The 18289-nt window shown below is 44.0% G+C and overlaps 1 protein-coding gene across 6 annotated transcripts in view; it reads right to left on the bottom strand.

Moving 5' to 3' along the window:
* Positions 1–18266, bottom strand: part of Sox6 (SRY-box transcription factor 6) — a 546519-nt gene extending 528253 nt beyond the window's left edge. For 2 of the 6 annotated variants that reach the window (XM_085692958.2, XM_085692951.2), the window contains exon 1: positions 13736–14179. The gene's annotated coding sequence lies outside the window, so the exon portion shown is untranslated. Of the gene's footprint in view, positions 1–4950; positions 4993–10508; positions 10735–13735; positions 14180–18239 lie in introns of those variants that run through there. The other 4 variants (XM_085692960.2, XM_085692952.2, XM_085692954.2 and 1 more) reach the window with 3 other exon arrangements.
* Positions 18267–18289: the final 23 nt, after the last annotated feature.

Below are 18289 nucleotides of genomic sequence, written 5' to 3'. Positions count from 1 at the left end.
TTCACAAACAACAAAACAAGTCCCGAGTTACAGTATGGGAAACCACAGTTAATCTTAGAATATTTATTCCATCTATAGCTTTCCTTTAAATATCTATATAGAGATGTTTGTAGCATACATCACCACAACATGTCATGTGCACAATTTCAAATATCTATGCACGTGTACTAGGGAACATGCTCCATGCATGATTCTGTCAGAACTTCTCCTGAACCTTACCACTGTCTTGTCAGATTCTCTAGTTGTGCTTGGATTCCTACACTACCTTGGGTCTCAGTTTCTGTCTCTCCTTGAACATTCTAAGTTCTGTCTCTTTGACCTAAACTGCAGGAAGTCTTTCCTCTGCTGACCCCCGATCAGGAAGCATGGGCGCCAGCTATGGTGCTCCTGTCTCTTACACTGAATGAACATTTTATTAGTTATCAAGGGTATTTTAAGATGCATCAGCAATAGCCTTAGCTGAGCAGAGGACCCATCTGGGAAATTTTCAGATGACCATATAATTTAATGCCCCTCTTACTACATTTAATAAAATTGTACTTCTTTTTTAAGTTATTTTAATATAAACTTGATAAGTAAGCAAAACTAACATACATAATATTTCAGCTTCTTAAACTGTAAAAGACATTGACACGAATGTCCTATTAAATTGGTATTTAGTTACAAAGACTAGCTTATGTCCACAATAGAAAGCTAAAAGAATAAGAACACAGAAAAACTAAAGCAGAGCTAAAATGCAAAGCAATCCTAACATACAATAGGAAGGTCAGTTCACTCATCTGACAATCTCTCTACATGGCTTTGACAAAGACATATATCATACACAAATATCACAGCTTACATATAGCTAAGTATGGACAGTAATTTGGAAAATGTGTCATAATTGCAACAACTATTTTTTATTCCTCCTTTGTCACATCACACATAAGAATTTGAGTCCCCAGGTTCACTTATTCTATCCAATTTAATCTGGTTGTATACATGCATGCGCGCGCGCGCACACACACACACACACACACACACACACACACTAAAAAAAACAAGCCTATTACAAAATACCACAAAATTTAAAATATGAAACTATTCTGTATAAGAAACATCCCATAAACCACATAAACCTATACAAATGTACAGCTCAAAGTGCCCCCTGAGACTATTGTCTATAAAACTAGAAAGATTATAGCCTCAGACTGATAATTTTTTATAGTAATGTCTTAAAATATTGTAGTAGAGTGCTTGCTGAATACATACGAGGTTCTAGTATGACAGAAAAATAGAAATTAACTATAATGTTATACAAGTTTAGGAATACCAAGATTAAAATTATTTTTAAGTCTCAATACATATACTCTCAACAAAAAATTTAATAGTGAGAAAGAACTCAAGTCAGTTGTGGTGACACACACCTGTAATCCCAGTACTTGGGGGCAGAGGCAGGTGGAGCTCTGTGAGTTTGAGGCCAACATGCTCAACATAATAAGTTCCAGGACAATCAGAAGCATATAGAAATACCCTGTCCCAAAAGAATAAATAAATACACACACACACACACACACACACACACACACACACACCTATAAGAGAAAGGACTATATCTAAGAAATTTTTAAGTAGTCAAATTTTCCTTCAGGACATATTTGGGTTTTCTAATGCAAGAGTAAAATTGTATATATTTATTCCTGGGACTCAGTTAGCTAATACATTGTGCTCTGAATTACTTAAACTTTCTTCAGCCTCCATATTATTTTAATTTATTTTCTTTTTGTTTGAGTCGTTGCTTCTTTAGAGGAAACACAACTAATTTTCTAAAACTTAGGTCATGTTAAGACTGTCTTCTGGAGAGATGGCTCAGTGGTTAAGAGCATTGCCTGCTCTTCCAAAGGTCCTGAGTTTAATTCCCGGCAACCACATGGTGTAATGAGATCTGGTGTCCTCGTCTGGCCTGAAGGCATACACTCAGAAAAAAATATTGTATACATAAATAAATAGATAAATAAATATTTTTTTAAAAAAAAAAAAGACTGTCTTCTACAGGTCTCACCCTCCCACCGCTGGCTCAGCATCAGAACATGTCTTTACAATGTAGAGGTGGCATCATTCTCTTCATGCTGCTGTCAATAAACAACGCAAGTATCCGTAAGCCAAAGGAGTGGCAAAGACAACAGCAGGTAGGGTCACTGCTTCTGCCAGTCCTTCCTCTGTCATTATGTCACAGTCACCTGAATTGCATGATCTTGGTGAGCTTGTATAATTTGGAGAAATGAGTTGTTAAACACTAAAGAAACTCCAGATCAAAACCAGACAAGAAGCCTGCCACTCTGAAAATAGGTCTTTACAAACCTAGAACACATGAGTTTCCAGATAAGAAGACTAACAAGAAGGAATTCAGGAGTGGGAAGAGGCGTATACTGCCGCTGTTTCTGCCATAATCGCTGTTCACTATTGTTGTTTAATAATTCCTATTTCTCTACTCTGAGGAAGGATTTGCTTTCATGCTACCCTTCAATTCAAAGTTATGGAGAGTCTGGAGAAATGGTTCAGTTGGTAAAGTTCTTGCCATACCAGAAGCATGAAGACCTGAGTTCAACTTCTAGAATACATAAAGAGCTTGGCATGGTACTATGCACTTGCAGTCCCTAAACTGGGGAGACAGGGCCAGATCCCTGAAACTCTGAGCAAGTTCCAGGCTAGTGAGAGACCCTGTTTCAAAACATAAGGTAGATAGCATTAGAGAAAAGACATTAAGGTTGACCTCTAGCTTTTACACACACACACACATACACACATAGACACCTAAATACAAGAACAGACATGCCTACACAAACACAACAAAAATATGAAATATGTTAACTTCATACTTATTAAAATTAAAACTATTAATTTGTAGCACCAAGAACAATAAAATAAATCCAAAACTAATACCCAGATCTGAAATTTTCCAAATAATGCTTTCTCTGCAACTCTGCTTGTCAGATGAGTAGAAAAAGCATGTGGCAGTACATGGCTGTACAGGTTGTATTAATTCATAATCTTGATTCAGTAGTTCATTTACTTTGATAGTTTTCTTGGTGTGTGCATGTGTTGCTGGGTATTGAACTGAAGACTTTGTACATGCTAGACAAGCACTCTACCTCTGAGTTATATTCCCAGCCCCAAGTGCATTTATGAATAAACCACTTCTTTTAATTTTCATATCTATCTGAAAAACTTGAAAAAAATAAATCTGAGGCCAGGCAGTGGTGGCACACACCTTTAATCCCAGCACCTGAGAGGCAAAGGCTAGCAGATCTCTCTGAATTCGAGGCCAGTCGGTCTACAGAGCGAGTTCCAAGACAGCCAGGGCTGTTAAACAGAGGAACCCTGTCTCACAATAAATAAAAAGAAAGAAAGAAAGAAAGAAAGAAAGAAAGAAAGAAAGAAAGAAAGAAAGAAAGAAAGAAAAAGAAATATTTCTTTGTACCTTCAAATAAACCCACAAAGTTACTGACCACAAAGTCCAGCTAAAAAGAAGAAGAGGAGAAAGAGGAGGAGGAGGAGGAAGAGTGATTAAGCTACTGGTCTACGGCCATATCACATTTATGACAAATATGGCCTTTCTAAAGTCACAAAGATACAGTGAGAAATCTCACTACCAGACTCACCAGACAGTAAGTAGTGGTAGGAGATGCTGCCCCAGCGCTCCCTGAGGTACTGCCTGACTCCTACCCCCAACCATCCTTCACATCACACACCAAAGGCCGCCTTGTACTAGCTTTTACTCCGCATAGGAACTTCTCGTATGCATGTCTCCATGGTAGTAATTACCACACTGCTCAGAATTACCCATATTCATAGCTCCTCAAGGACTATGCATTTTCAGCTTTGAAATCATGTAATCAAGTGATTCCCAACCTTCCCACCATCAAGGACACTAGCACATATTCCCCTTCCTGAACCCCATGTTTGAAACTAGTCACCTATGTTATGCAATTGTCAAATCATTTTCTACTTTTCGTTCATTGAGGACATACAGAGCAAATGCAATGTTCTTAACTCATCAGGGCATTGCTCATTTATGTTGGTCTCTGGAAGTGAACACAAGGATAAAACAAATAAGCACTGCGGTGGCGAGACAAGAAGGCCAATGGCCAGTCCTGACTGATAGCACACAGACTCGCTCAGAATAAGAAATGTCCTGAAGCGGAGCCCAAAGAAACATTCATTCACATCGCCGAGGCAGAGAGGCAGTGTGATGGGTAAGTCTATGCGTCCTACATACTCTTTATTGAAAAAGACAGTGGATATGAATGCAGTTTAAAAACTGGATAAATCTACAAAATATTAGAGAATAAAGCCACTTCTCATGTCAAGAGTCTAGTACAGATCACCCACGCCACCGCTGTCCACGTATCCTAACGCAGCTATCCAAAAGTATTCTACACACTTTTGTCTCTAGTATCTTAACATTTGATCTTCACAAAAATTCTATGTGATCAATTCTATCACTGTCCCATGTTTTAAATTAGTACACACAGACTTGAAGAGGTTGATTAACTTTCCCAAGGTCATACAACTAATTAGGGTAAGATATAAATGGAAAGACTCAAGAAACAAAAACTGAAGGTCTGATTCTGGTCTTCTCAGATCTATCGTTCAAATGAAGGAAAACATTTATTTCCATTTATCCTTAAAATATAAGAAAAAGAAAAAGAATGAAATGTATATATTGAACAAAAGAACTCTCCAGTGTTGTGAACCTTTTATATACATAACAAAATTCAGTTATAAAATATCTTTTATTGCAGGCATACAAAAAGAAGAGAGATTCTTAATTGATTAGACAGGAGTAAGGATCATCAGTATTAAATGGATAGTGACAGATGAAATGGCTTTCACAATCTTTTCCAGAATTTAAGACTGGAGTTTCATCAACTATAAGAGGTTATAAATTAAGACACTACGTTTACTCACTTGGGACTCTCCCAAGTCTTCTAGAATCCAGGTGAGTTCTTTCTAGGAAAGAAAAGAATATATGTGGATGTTTCTATTTTACAGAAGGGGGAAAAAGCAAGTTGTACAACTAGCCAAAATGCTACATTTGGCAGGAAAGCTGGAATGGAAGCCTAAGTCTCCTGTAACCATTACCAATGTCCTCAGCAGAAAGGAATGACCCTTGAAAAGCAAGGTTTGTACCTTCAAAGATGTTCCTTGGGTACTGATAACTGAGTACCAATCAGATTTCCCAGGGATACATCTGATCTGTGTACAAAAAGAAGCCTTCACAGTCATGTGCCAGAATGGGTTTCTTTTTAAATCTGTGCTCTTCATTTAAAAAAAAAAAGTTACATTTCTTCTTACACACAGAGAGATTTTTAGACTTGGAAAGTGAAACATTTTCATTTTCAATTTTCTTTGTCTAATTTTAAAGAACTACTTTCTTCAAAGAAGCAGAGACTGTATTTAGAAGGTGGAATCAAAAACAGCACTGAAATCCCTTTTTGTATTTGGATGAATATATTAAGACAAACAATTCAATACAACTCCTTACTCTGACTCGAAACAATGAGATGACGAAGGTGACAGCAATGAAATATCATGTAAGGGGTTATCTTGTGATGTTTTTATAGAAAAACAATCAAAAGAACATGAGCTAGCATGAAAAGTCTGCACAGCAAAACATGCACACCAGACGACTCATTTATCCTGTCCTTACTGTGCCCATTTACATGTGACATCACTGAAAACATGCACATCAGACAACTCATTTATCCTGTCCTTACTGTGTCCATTTACATGTGACATCACTGAAAAGCATCAAATTAATATACGTAAGTAATTTGTTTCAAAATAAATAAAACACAGAAAATTTTTACAGGATTCATAGCATATCAGGCATATATACATACGAACAGTAATACTTCACTCCAGAGAAAGCATTAAAAAGGCTTTATTAACCCTGGAAGCTTCCTCACGCAATACACTAAGTGGAGCATTGCCACGAGCACCGCAGCAGAATGTTCATAGAGAGAAAACACAGAAATAGAAAGTCCAGAAAATCACAGAGCACATTCAAGCTGCTTCCCAGAGATGCAAGACGTCCTAAAATAGGCACAGCATTAGAGACTAAACGTTAGGGCCTCCTACCTCACCGCTCCATTCATGACAGGTTTCACTGTATCACAGCTCTGTCCCCAAAAAGTTAAGACATTAATTCAATTTCTTACAAACAAAATCAAGCATCTCATCTGTAAATGCAAAGAAATAACTCTTTAAATAAATAGCAAGATTTCTATAGTTACAAAGTATTGCTTCTCACTTGGCGTATGAAGAGAATGTCATCACACATTTCCATGCTATAAAAAAGTAAAACAGAAGATCTCCAAATTCTCTAAACATTTTGAAAAGAAATTTCCCCAACATTATATACTGTGCAAGTTACTGAGGAGTACTAAATATATTAGCATTGTAAAGCACAAATAACTAGGCAGTTGACTTTTAATGTGGCTTATTAGTTTATAGTGGATTGCAGCATCTCCAATTAACCCCAGAAAAATAACTCACATCCTTCCTAAAGATGAAAGTTTTTTTGAGTGAATGGTAAAATGAGTGATATATTAGGGGTCTTAGAGGAGCAAGAAGAGATTCTGAATATAAACAAGCCATCATTCTGGTAAAAAGAAATACAAACAACTAGAATAAAAATAGTTGATGCACAAAAGCCATAATGAGGGGGTAGCTCGAAAAATAACTTCGACTTTGAATGGTTTGGATGAAATACAAATTATCCACAGAAAAGTGTGGACTGGCATAAATGTTTGTACAAAATCATAAGTGTATTTCAAGAAGTATGCAGAGGCACCCGCCTGCATGATGCACAAGGCCCGGCAATGCTCTAAGTGCCAGTGCAGAGCCTAAACCACTGCATCTTAATTACCATGCAGCCTCAGATATATTGCCTTTGATATGGAAATGTTCTTGTTCTCTCATCTTCACATATGGTCTCATGCACAGAAATCTTTATCTGATTCATAAAAAATAAAGTAGAATCCAATCTCAACACCTGACCTCAGTGCTTAGAAGTTTTTTACTAAGCGTGGTGTCACTATAAAAAGAATGGCTAATATTGGTGCAAAGTTAGATATTTTGAGCAATGATATGAAGGATTTGCAGTTAAGAATTGAATCAATACTGCTTCTCTGAGATTTTAGGGTTTCATGGTCCCTTTTTTTAGCCTACCACAGATTTGGGGGGAAAATCAGCACCCTGTTTTGGAGGTGAGAGCCTGGAGGAGAAGTAAATGATATTCCATTTCTCAGCCTCGATCCACAGTCTTCAATTGATATTTATATATAAACTATAACAATCAGATACTAAATACTTGAAAGCTCTATCAATACCATAATGCAAATTTTGAACTACTTCCAGTTTGACTAAATGTCTAAACAAAATAATTAGCTGAAAAGCTTTACCCTCTTCCACAGAACAAGGAAAATAAAAACATCCTTCCTAAGAATGAATAATGAATATATAATGAGAGGATGGTGAGAATCTCTGATACCTCTCACCAAACAATTAGCGCTCTGCTAACAATTGAAGAACTTAAGCAACAAGGCAATATCGTTCATTTAAAGAGTGCATGTATCTAGTAAAAAATGTTTTCATATACTCCCAAGCACTGGCTTTTTAACTAGACTATTTTCACTTTTGGGACATAATCATAAGGAAATGCAGAATCGGGCTGAGGACGTGAAATGCTGTGTTAACTAGCATCTTATTTCTCTCTGTTTGAAAAAAAAGGAAGGAAGAAAGGTAGGAAGGAAAGAAGGAAGGAAGGAAGGACGGAAGGAAGGAAGGAAGGAAGGACCATATTTTTAAGCAAGTTGTAGTCCAAACCCAGAGAAGTCCATTTCTTCTTCTACAAAAGCAGTGTTTATTTTGTTCATTATAGCAGGTTTCTATAGTAATACTTGCCCTCATTAAACCTCATAGATCCACATAATTTGATCAATCTGAAATAGTCTAAATTAATTTTTAAAAATATATATAGTAACATGACCCATCTAACCTCATGACGGCAGATGATACATCCCATCTGCAAATCATCTTCCAGCAGGTTATCTGTGCTTTATCATCTCTAGTGCCTGTCTGTGCCTGATATGGACTCTCAGACACATTAGCTTGAGAATGTTCTACTTGACTTTAAAAACATCAGTTGATGTGTGTGTGTGTGTGTGTATCCCCAAATTATGTTTAAGCAAATAGTTCTCATTTAAATCCAAACTACAATTTCATAACATGCTGGTTTTAAGTAGTAGAGATATATAGATGAAATACATATCGATATATGGATTATCTCACTAATGATGAAACTGTTTTTAAAATTTGGAGATAAGCAAACTAACCAATCTGAAAGACAAAAATATTAAAAGCCTTAAAGTCAGTGTATCATCTTATTAACAAGAAACACCATTCCTTCTAGTACCTACTGTATTAATTGAAAGAGAATCATATAAAACATTACAGATTTATGATATTTAAGATAGATATGTGTAGCAATTTAATCGGTGACTTAAAACCCAATATCTCCTAAATCAGAAGAAATAGAAACTGATATAAAATCTCAATAATGCCACCAAAATTTATCATTTATGTGTTTAAAGTTATGTACTTTGAAGCTTTATAAAAAGGAAGATTTGTTGGCATGTTGACATGTAAATCTTTGCTTTTCCCTTATAAAGGAAAATGTGTGTTGTTTTCTGCTGCTACTGAGAAGATGCTTGACAGACAATATTCTCACTACTTATCACTCTGTCTAAGACTAATGCATTACAGAGTCAGCTTAAGGCAGAGGCACATGGTAACTGCTTGATAAGTAGTCTTTCAACATTTGTCGTTACAATGTAGTGTCGAGTGTTGTAGCTATGTAATATATTACAAAGTATATCATACCTAATAATTTTTTTTAAAAAGCTCAAATTTTTGCATTTTTAAAAAGCACATATACACTAAAAGAACATTCCTTATCATCACTTCAAACATAACAAATAAAAGCAACAATGAACCAGATACACAATGAACAAATAGCTTTCCATCCTGCCTTAATAAGAAATGTGGAAGGACAGAGGGAAAAGGTGTTAGTGCTCATGAAGTGACCAAGGATGTTAGCTTGCCTGAGGAATGCATAGATTCTTCCTGGCATCCAGGTCCTGGTTACTAGCTGTCTTTGGCCATAAACTAGATCAAATGACTGTAGTGCACATTTGCTTTCAAAATGTCAAACAGTGTTTGGTGGCTTGTTCCCTTTTCTTAAGAACAGGAGCAATATCTCTTATGAGATTTCTCAAATATTTACAAGAAATCTACATGTCTTTTTGCCTATGCACACATATGTGTATTCAACAAAGAAGCTTTGGAAAGTGCATAGATTCATGGACTGAGAAACTGAAAATTCAGTTATAATCTTGTTCCTGCTATTAAAAAATACTGCATTGGTTCAGTCAAAAGCAAGTGAAACTTAATAAGCATGCCCCTACTTCCCACCACGGAAAGAACTTTTGCTACTGAGAAAGCTAACTATCCCACTAACTTGTGGAAGGTTTTGGGAAATTTTTTGTTCATTTGTTTTGAAATGAAGACTCTTCCCAATAGCATGTCTGAGAGGCCTAGAAGCAAAGGGAGGAGGAAGACTGATTCCAGTGTCTAAGGCTGAGTGCTGAATTCCACAGGGTACACAGGGTGGGAGAGGGTGACAGAGGGGAGGTCGTGGTTGAGGCTGCACTACACCGGGCAGCAAACCTTAGCTGGCCTCAGGCTGGGATGGGGAAGCTGAGAGGGAATCTCCAGCACCCATCTGAGCAGACAGAGGGGACAAGGACACTGCTCCAAAAGCCCCAGGAATGAACAGAAATGAAGAGGAAGCCAACAGACCTCCCCAGCTCCCCTACAGGTTCACTAGCAGCCCCAAGCAGCTAGGCCTGAAGAGGGAAAGGGAAGCTACAACCAGGGCACTAACACTAAATTATTGTGAGAGACCTCTGAGATTGGAGGAAGCAGGAAGACAAGTGAGCAGTTCTGAAGTCCCTTCCCAAACCAGGACACACAGTGCAAAGTCTGGCTGTTCCCAATAGATTAGTGCACACAGAGGGGTCCTTGCAGACTCCCCAGTGCAGCAAGTGGAGAAGAGTAAGGTCAGATTCCCCTTCCCCATCTAGCCTGCAACCTGCCTGCCGTTGATATTGAGTATCCTCTCCTAAACCGTACTTTTCCCTCAGCCGAAAACCAAGAAAAAATGTAGACGCAGAAAGGGCAAAAATCAAAAGCGAAGCTTCATGGCCAGTCTTCCCTGCCAGGGCCTCCCCAGGCTGTCTTGGCCGGTTCAGCTTCCCTCGGGAATCCTGTAATCCAGAACTGAACTGAGCTGCTCAAGTCAGCCAAGCCCGTGCCTATGGGTCTTGGGGATGAGGTGCTGAGTGCGCAGGCTAATTATACATGTGGCATTTGGGCAGCCGACTGTCCAGTTGACACCTTACCTTATGAGGAAGCGTCCACCCCAGCAACTGTTCAAAACAAAATGCCATCTCGGGATCAGCTTCGCCTGCACTGGGCCGGTTCAGGGTTGCCTTTCCTACCGCCTCTCGCACTTAGCACAAGAATGTGGCCTAGGGAGGCCAGTCGCAGGCAGGCAGGCCCGCCAGGGTTGGGGGGACAGGCGGGGCGGGCCTTGCCAGGTGTCCGTCCTGTCCCCCCTCACTGTGACCCAGCTCGGGAACCTAACCACTTGACCTTTTTATTCACCAAACCCACCTTCTAGAAATAGACTGGGCGGGGCTGTGTCTGTTCTCGGGACCAGGGGGAAAACCCGGACATGTGACTACAAAGGACAGAAGAGAGGAGACCCTGGTGGGCGGGGGAAGGGGCACCGCTCTCCACTGGGTTTCTGGCTGGGCGGTTCCGCCAGGGCCAAAAGCCAAGCCACTGGAGTGCGCGCTGGAGCACAGCGAACAGGACAGAGGAGTCACCCGTACTCCTTCACGGACAGTGAGGCTGAAGGTCCGGAGCTCAGTCCAGTGTGCCGCCGGGACAGCTTGGGGCTATCCTGAGACTGAAACTTCAAGTGCGACCCTTACAGGAGGCGACACACAGAAGCAGTCTAGAACAGCTCATCTTGCTAGCTGCCAGCCCTGCCAGCCCAGTAGATGACTTATTTTAGACCCCAAATAGGAGCAGCAGTCACACAAACAAGCATATTCAAACTTGATCAGAATCAGACAAGCTTAAATAAAACTCAAAATACGCCAGCAACGACCACCTTTTATCTGTCCGAACACACCAATTCTCTCTTTTTATCTCAAAGCTGCGCGGACCCGGAGCTAATCTGTCCTCCGCAGAGCCCGGCGGTTCCTTTGCCGCAGTTCAACCCCAGCAGCCTTTGCACAACTCCGGGTCCTTCTACGCACTGCCCTTTAAGGGAGAAAGCCGAAAGCAGCTCCCCCGGGGCAGGCGGGCCTCGGCAGCACCGCCTCCCACCCAGGGCCCAGCCGGGGCTGCGGACCTCAGTCGGCTGCAGATAGGGCAGCGGACAGCGGGCGGCGGGCCGGGCAAAGAGCCTAGAGGGACGAAGGTGGCGGGCCGGGCTCTGAGCCGCGGGTGCCGGCAGAAGTGCCAGGGACCTGAAGGCCGAACCCGCGCGCGCCTTACGGGGCTGCCCCTCGCTCACGCCGCCAGAGGTCCAGCCTGTGTTGCCTGCGTGCTGAGCAAAGAGGACCACCGTGGGCTGCCTTGGAGTTCGGTTTGTTTATTGCTGAGAAGATCATAAAAAGTAAAGTGCAATAATGGAGGGAGCAAGGGGAACTGGAACTCAAGCGACTGGAAAGTCGTGGGCAGCCGCTGTGGGCGAGGGCTAGGAGGGAGCGCACGGCTTCTGGCCACCCGGGTTTTCTTTAGGCGCTCCTCCGAGTAAACTTCACCTCGGCGCGCAACGCAGGGGAGATCCTGGAGTCCCGCCCGCCCTAGGCCAGCGTCAACCCCGCAACTAGCCAACGGTCCCAAACCGAAATGGGGGGGCGTCAGAAGCCCAGCGGGACCTCCCGGCCCCTGCGCCCCAGCCTGGCTGACACTGACGCCTCTTAGTACTTCGGTGGCGCGGTCACACGGCGAATCAACCCGACACTTTTCAAGAAAACAAAATATTCATTCGCTAAGAAAACTTACTTTGCATTTAGTCTCTATTTGGGGAGTGCGGTTTAGGTCGGCTCTAAAGGAAGCCCGTTTTGTCCAGGTTGGATATTGTCTACTTATGGATCAGCCCTTGGGTGAGGGTTTAATTTATGGCTTATGCATTCTTTTAAGGTCGATTTACATGACCTCCGGCTACAACTGAGACTGCCGAGGAGGGCACTCCAGTCGTCAGTCGGCCAAACCCACAATTACAACAGCCCTCCCCCGTCTCCTGTAGCTCTAACTCTCCTGGCAAGCTGACTGTTCTCTTTTCTTTTCTTCTCTCTCTCTCTCTCTCTCTCTCTCTCTCTCTCTCTCTCTCTCTCTCTCTCTTTCTCGTTTCTTCTTTCTTTTTTATGACTTTACTTTTTAATATTTTGAATAAGATGAGATATCACTTTGAAAGTTTCGTTAAAACTTTCTCAAAACCCAAACAAGCGTGCCGCGATGAGAAATCCAGTGTTCACAAAGCCCTCAATATGTTGCCCTCTTGTGGGCACAAAGGGCATTACCACCCAAGAGCCCCATCTGAATCCTAAACTGGAGAATAGAGAGGACGAGCAAGAGAAAAAGAGAGAGAGGGGGTAGGAAGTAGGAAGATAGAGGTGAGAGGGGAGGGGAGAGGGGGGGAAGAGAGGGAGGGAGGGAGGGAGGGAGGGAGGGAGGGAAGGAGAGAGAGAGAGAGAGAGAGAGAGAGAGAGAGAGAGAGAGAGAGAGAGAGAGAACACTAAACACAACACAGGAAGGCACACCAACTTCTTCCATCCCACACTTGTGCGAACTTCCATGAAATACCTACCTCGAACTTTACGGAGACTTAACAATTCATTCTCTAAGCCACCTGACTTCTTTTTCATTTCATTCCCACTTCTATAGATTAGAGTATTTACTTGGGGAAGCGAAGGAGGAAGAATTAGGTGGGCCAAGAGGGCAGACAGATTTCCGGACGAATACTTGCGATGGCGATAACAGTTCTGCTGTCAAAGGTGGTTTTGGCTGTCTCTCCCTGCCCTTTTGCCTCGGTGTCCTACGCACAGTTATCTGAGGCTACAACATGTGTTTTCTCGGAGTGATTTGGGGAAGGGGGTGGGCAAGAAAACCAGAAACCCGCCTCGCAGATCTGTCACCGTCTCTGGAGCAGGACACAACTCTCCAAGAGAGGCAGGCATCCTGAGGATCGGCGTGTCCACCGCAGGCGAGCAGCGCCAGGCCCCTTTCTCTACCTCGGCTCGCCTGCCCGCCCGCCCTCCCGCGAGCGCCCTCCTCCCAGTCCCCTCCCGGCAAGCCAAGGCTTTGCCAAGGGCTGCGCTCGCCTGCCTCGCGTCCCTCCGCTGTCCCACCCCAGCCGCCATCCCCGCTCGGAGAAACTAACCCCCGAGGTGCCGGGAAAGGCAGGAGTGGGAGGCGCTGGGGCCAGTGTCCGGCCCGGAGCGGGGCTCCGGTCCCCTGCCCCCTCCGGCGCCCCAACAGGTAGCTCTTACTGCTGCTCTCTCACACTGCCTCCCTCGCTCTCTCAAGTCGCTCGCTCCGTCCCGGTTACCTGGGCGGGCTCCAGGATGGTACCTCACGGGAGGGCTCCTTGTGCGCTGCGCCGCGGGAGTAAAAGGCATTAAAGAAAAGGGGAAAGATACAAATTTTAAAAATTAAAGAAAGGGGAGTCGGTGCTAGGTCAATTAGCTGCTGCCTGGGGAGCAAGGGAGCAGGTCCCCAGCGCTGCTGCCCCGGCCCGTCGCCCGTTAACTCAAGTCTGCGGGGGTGTCCTGCCCCGGACCAGGGGGGAGCGCTAAGCGCACAAGTTTGCTGCCGGGGTGCCAGGAGGTGCACGCGGAGCCGGCTGACAGGGGGCTTCCCCCCGTGAAACAAGTGAAGGCGATGGTTAGTGCTGTCAATCTTGGCAATCAGTGTGAGCGGCCATGTCGTAAGTATTCAAAGCATTTCCCGTCGTGCAACATCAGAAAGTGAGTGGCCAGGGCATTGATCTGAGCGAGGGAGAGGAGGCAGGGCTCCCCTCCCAGACAACACAGGCAAGACGAGACAAGAGGCGAAGGAGGCAGCAAGCCAGGCGGGGCGGCTGGGAGGGAGGGGGAAGGGCTGGGGAGGAAGGAGGGGAGAGCAGGAGGCAGAGGCAAGAGCAAGCCTCGGAGAGAGGAGGGCAGAGAGACCGGCGCGAGCAGAGACTGGAATTGGACGCTTCAGGGGACGCAGAGAATGAAGCAACCACTACAAGGGGAGGAAGAAGAGGGCGATTCCGGGCAAGAGGAAACAAGGGACAAGAACTAGGTAGAGGAGAGGCAGGCTGAAAAGAAAGAACCGAGAGAGCAATGCTAGGGGCTGGGGTTGCTGGTGAAGGAACCAAGAAAAAGGTAAAGCGAAGAGGGAGAAAGGTTGGCGGCTCTCGAGAAAAAAAGGAGCAAAAGAGACTTGAGGAAATCAAATGGGAGGAAAGTAAGGATGACCACTTGAGTTTTGGAAAAGTTAAGTGACTGGAGGTTAAAAATTTCTATACTGAGCTAGCCGGTCACAGTGAGAAGTGGGAGAAACACAGAAGGAGAAGGACAGGGGCTGCAATGGACCAGGGAGGAAGGAGAAAAGTGACTTTTGGGGTAAGTACTAGAGATGAGAGAGAAGTAGTCAGCAGAACGGAGAGAAAAAGATTCAGGAAGCAGAGATCACGAAACCTTCGATTAGTAGAACCTGGGTAAATGGAAAGAAAAACTTAAAGAATATAAGAGGAGAATTTGAAAGAAAAAGAAATTGGCATACAAATCCCAACTTTGTTGGTAGCCTTGTCCTAGAGACCATGTGATTGATGGAGTTCGCGGAATAAATTTTCTATGAAAATATATGTACAGACACCACAGACGGCTTTATACCTGTATAACAATAAATAAAATAGCCGAACATATCCTATGGATGAGCCTTGTTCCGCGGAACTGAGTGGGTGACACATGTTCATTACCTCAGCCTTGCAAAGGCAGACTTGAAGGAACAATCTCAGGTGACTAAACTGGAGCCTGGAGAAGATGAAGCATTTCAAGTCAACCAAAATAGCGTATAAAATTGCATAGTCAGATATAGACAATCCTCTAATAAAAGGCACTGCTCCCCCAAAAAAAAAAAAAGCCCTACACATGTTCAAGATCCCTTTTGAGTCATGTGTAGGGTAGGGTAATGGTGTGAAGGACACAGAATGGCCTAAATGAATAAAGACCTGGAACTTTATCTCAAGGCCGAGACAGCTGGAGGCCAGAAAAGGAGGGAGCATTGTTGGTGCCCATAGTTGAGAAGGAAAAGAAAGCGGTGAGAAAACTCCCTGTGACCTCACGGTGGAGCTGACAAGAGTCGGTGTGCAAAAGGTGAGGTTGGCTCGCCTCAAACCAGGCCCAGAAAAACACCTAAGGTCAGTGGAGACCCACATCAGGAATAAAAGCTGAGAGGGGCTCTAGCTAACCAACGTGCCTGTCAAGTCTTTAAAGGTTCTACTTTGTAGAAACTGACAAAAGAGGGCTCCTTTGAGATGCCCCCGAAAGAGAGACACTGAAATAAGCCGAGAAGGAACAGAAATGATGGCCAGCATAGGGAAGACCTCCCATAGAGGCAAGGAGAAAAGGGAGAAAGCCTCATCTTTATCAACCAGGCAATGGAAGGAGCTGACTCCTTCCTGTACACTTCACGTTAGTCAGCTTCCAGATGAACTCCAGACAAGAGAGAAAGGGTGGGATGAAGGCAGTGATCACACCTAGTAGGAGCCTGCAAGAAGGCAGAGACTGGCTGTTTCTGCTCTATAGGAAACACGGAGCTTGAGGGTTTGGAGTTTAGGGACTATGTGTGAAAATGACTTGAAGGTTGGCTAGGAGGAAAATAGTCCTGGGCAAGAAATTTTGAGATTTCCATTGCTCACAGCTGCCTCCAGGCACTGGAATTAGAGACCCATGAGGTACCCCATGGTATCTCCAGCTCCTAGCAGGCCAAATTCTTATTTGGAAGGGTTCCCCAAAATACTGGACCATCCTTATACCTGACACATGGGGTGACGCCCAAATCTGCACTTCCAACCTAGAAAGCTCTCCCATCTATGTCTGACCTAGGCTCCACCTGGCCCAACTCTGAATTCCTGAGCCTCGAACTCTTCAGCTGCCTTCCTAAGAATTTCAATTCAGGAGTGGGGGTGGAGTGGGAGGAGGCAGAGACACTCTCCAAATCTTATGGGTCAAACCAAATGACCTGCCCAAAAAGCCTACAAAGAGAGGAAGGCCAAGTCAGGTCTCAAAGACCAAAACGCAGCGAAAAGTCATTCAAACAGATGAGCCTTCGCACAAGCAAACATGGTTGTCCCTGGGTTCCTCCAAAATGCCGAGATCGGTTTGGCTTAACCACCACCAACTCACTGGTGTTTTTAAATCACAGACTACTCTGGGCTCTGGGAGGCAGACACAGCCAACCAGAAAGCAGGCCGCTGGACTGGGGGGGGGGGGGGGGGAGAAGGAAACGTAACCAAGATTTTTGTGATCCAAGGCCCTAGTACCTTTTGAAAAGAAGCTCAGGAGCCCCCTTTAGATTTCAATTAATAAACTAGTACCAAAGGCTAAGGGATAGGCAACTGGAGCAGATGATAATATTGTGCCCCAAAAGAAGGAAACTAAACTTTGGGGTCTAGGTGCACAATCCAGACCGCACTCCCCAGGCGACATGTGGCCCGGGGGAAGTAGGGGTGTGTGCTTGCTAAGGGTTTCCTCCAAAGCCTGGGGTACCAGCTGTACAATGCAAGTAGGTGAGGCACAGAGCCAGGCATCCGCTGATGTGGTGGGCTTTCCACCTGGTCCGCACCGCCTGCGAATTCCAAGAAGTCTATGAAGGGCACACGACATCGCATCCAGATCCTGAAACACACTAGCTCACTTCTTCCCCTGGGGGCCGGAGCCAGCTCTACGTGAACTCAGGCAGTGAAATGCCAGAACTGAGGGAGAGAAGAAGGGGCCAGCGGGGTGAGGCTGACTTACCTGCCTGCTGCGGTTGCTGCCTGGGCGCCCGCTGTGTTTGTGTCCCTGCGCACCTCGACCAACCAAAGGCAATTCGGCTTTGCTAAGTTTGGCCTCGCACCTCCAGAAAAGAGGCACGAACTGGCAGAGACAAGGCGCGCTCGATTCCTGGAGAGAGGCTCCCCCTGAACTTGGGAAGGGCAACGCAATTAATCCTGCTTTAGAAGTTAATATTTAAAACACCCACGCAAAAAAAACGTAGCAGCCGTTAAAACCTCGAATTCCCCCCTTTGAAAGGCTCCTTACAACAGCCGGGTGGATTATTCGGACCTGCGTGACTTCATCCTAAGGTGGCCAACTTCTCACAGGAAGGACTTCATAGCTACTGTGTAAACATGACAAATATGCCACTCACTCCAAAACACCAAGGAGAACTTTTAACAAAACGAAGAATATGTGAAAGAATGTAAAAGACAAAAGGGAAGAAGTTGAAAAACTTTAATTACAGCGTGGATAAAAGTTTTCGCCGTTGGTTTCCTTAAACCGGGATAACAAACACCCAATGCTCCTGCAGCCCGTGGCGCTTCGCCTAAGTTTAGGAGAAGCAGATAACATCAACTCCCCAAGTAACAGTGCCCTTGGGACAGCACCTCAAAGAGATCGCAACTCCTGTTTCAGCAACAAAAGCAAACTGTGAATAATAGTCTTCATCCTTTAAGATGTCATTTTGCAAAAGGACAAGGCACTGCTCCTGGACTTTAAACGATGGAGAATAACATTAAATTTCATTTGAGTCTGCGAGTCATCCAGTTGAGAAAAGCACAGCTCTAGTGACAGTAGCAGCAGAGTACCGTCACAAAGAAGGTAGGGAAGTGGTAAAAATGCATGAACTTCTGTTTTCAAAGAAAAATGAAGATAAATAAAAAGTAAGTTTTATAGACATGCCTTTCCTAGATTAGGAAAGTTAATTTCCCAGTGTGCTTTTGCTGTCAAAGGTGCAAAGCCAAGGCGAGGGAGTGCGTGGCTGGAATCTGCATGCTGATAAGAGAAGGGTGATGTACTTACAGTGACAGAGGGCAGGCTGCGGGAGAAAAGCTGTTTGTGTTAGCCTGCGA

Source organism: Myodes glareolus, chromosome 7 (genome assembly GCF_982192425.1).
Source record: "Myodes glareolus chromosome 7, mMyoGla1.1, whole genome shotgun sequence".
NCBI lineage: Eukaryota > Metazoa > Chordata > Mammalia > Rodentia > Cricetidae > Myodes > Myodes glareolus.
This window is presented reverse-complemented; position numbering and strand designations above follow the sequence as displayed.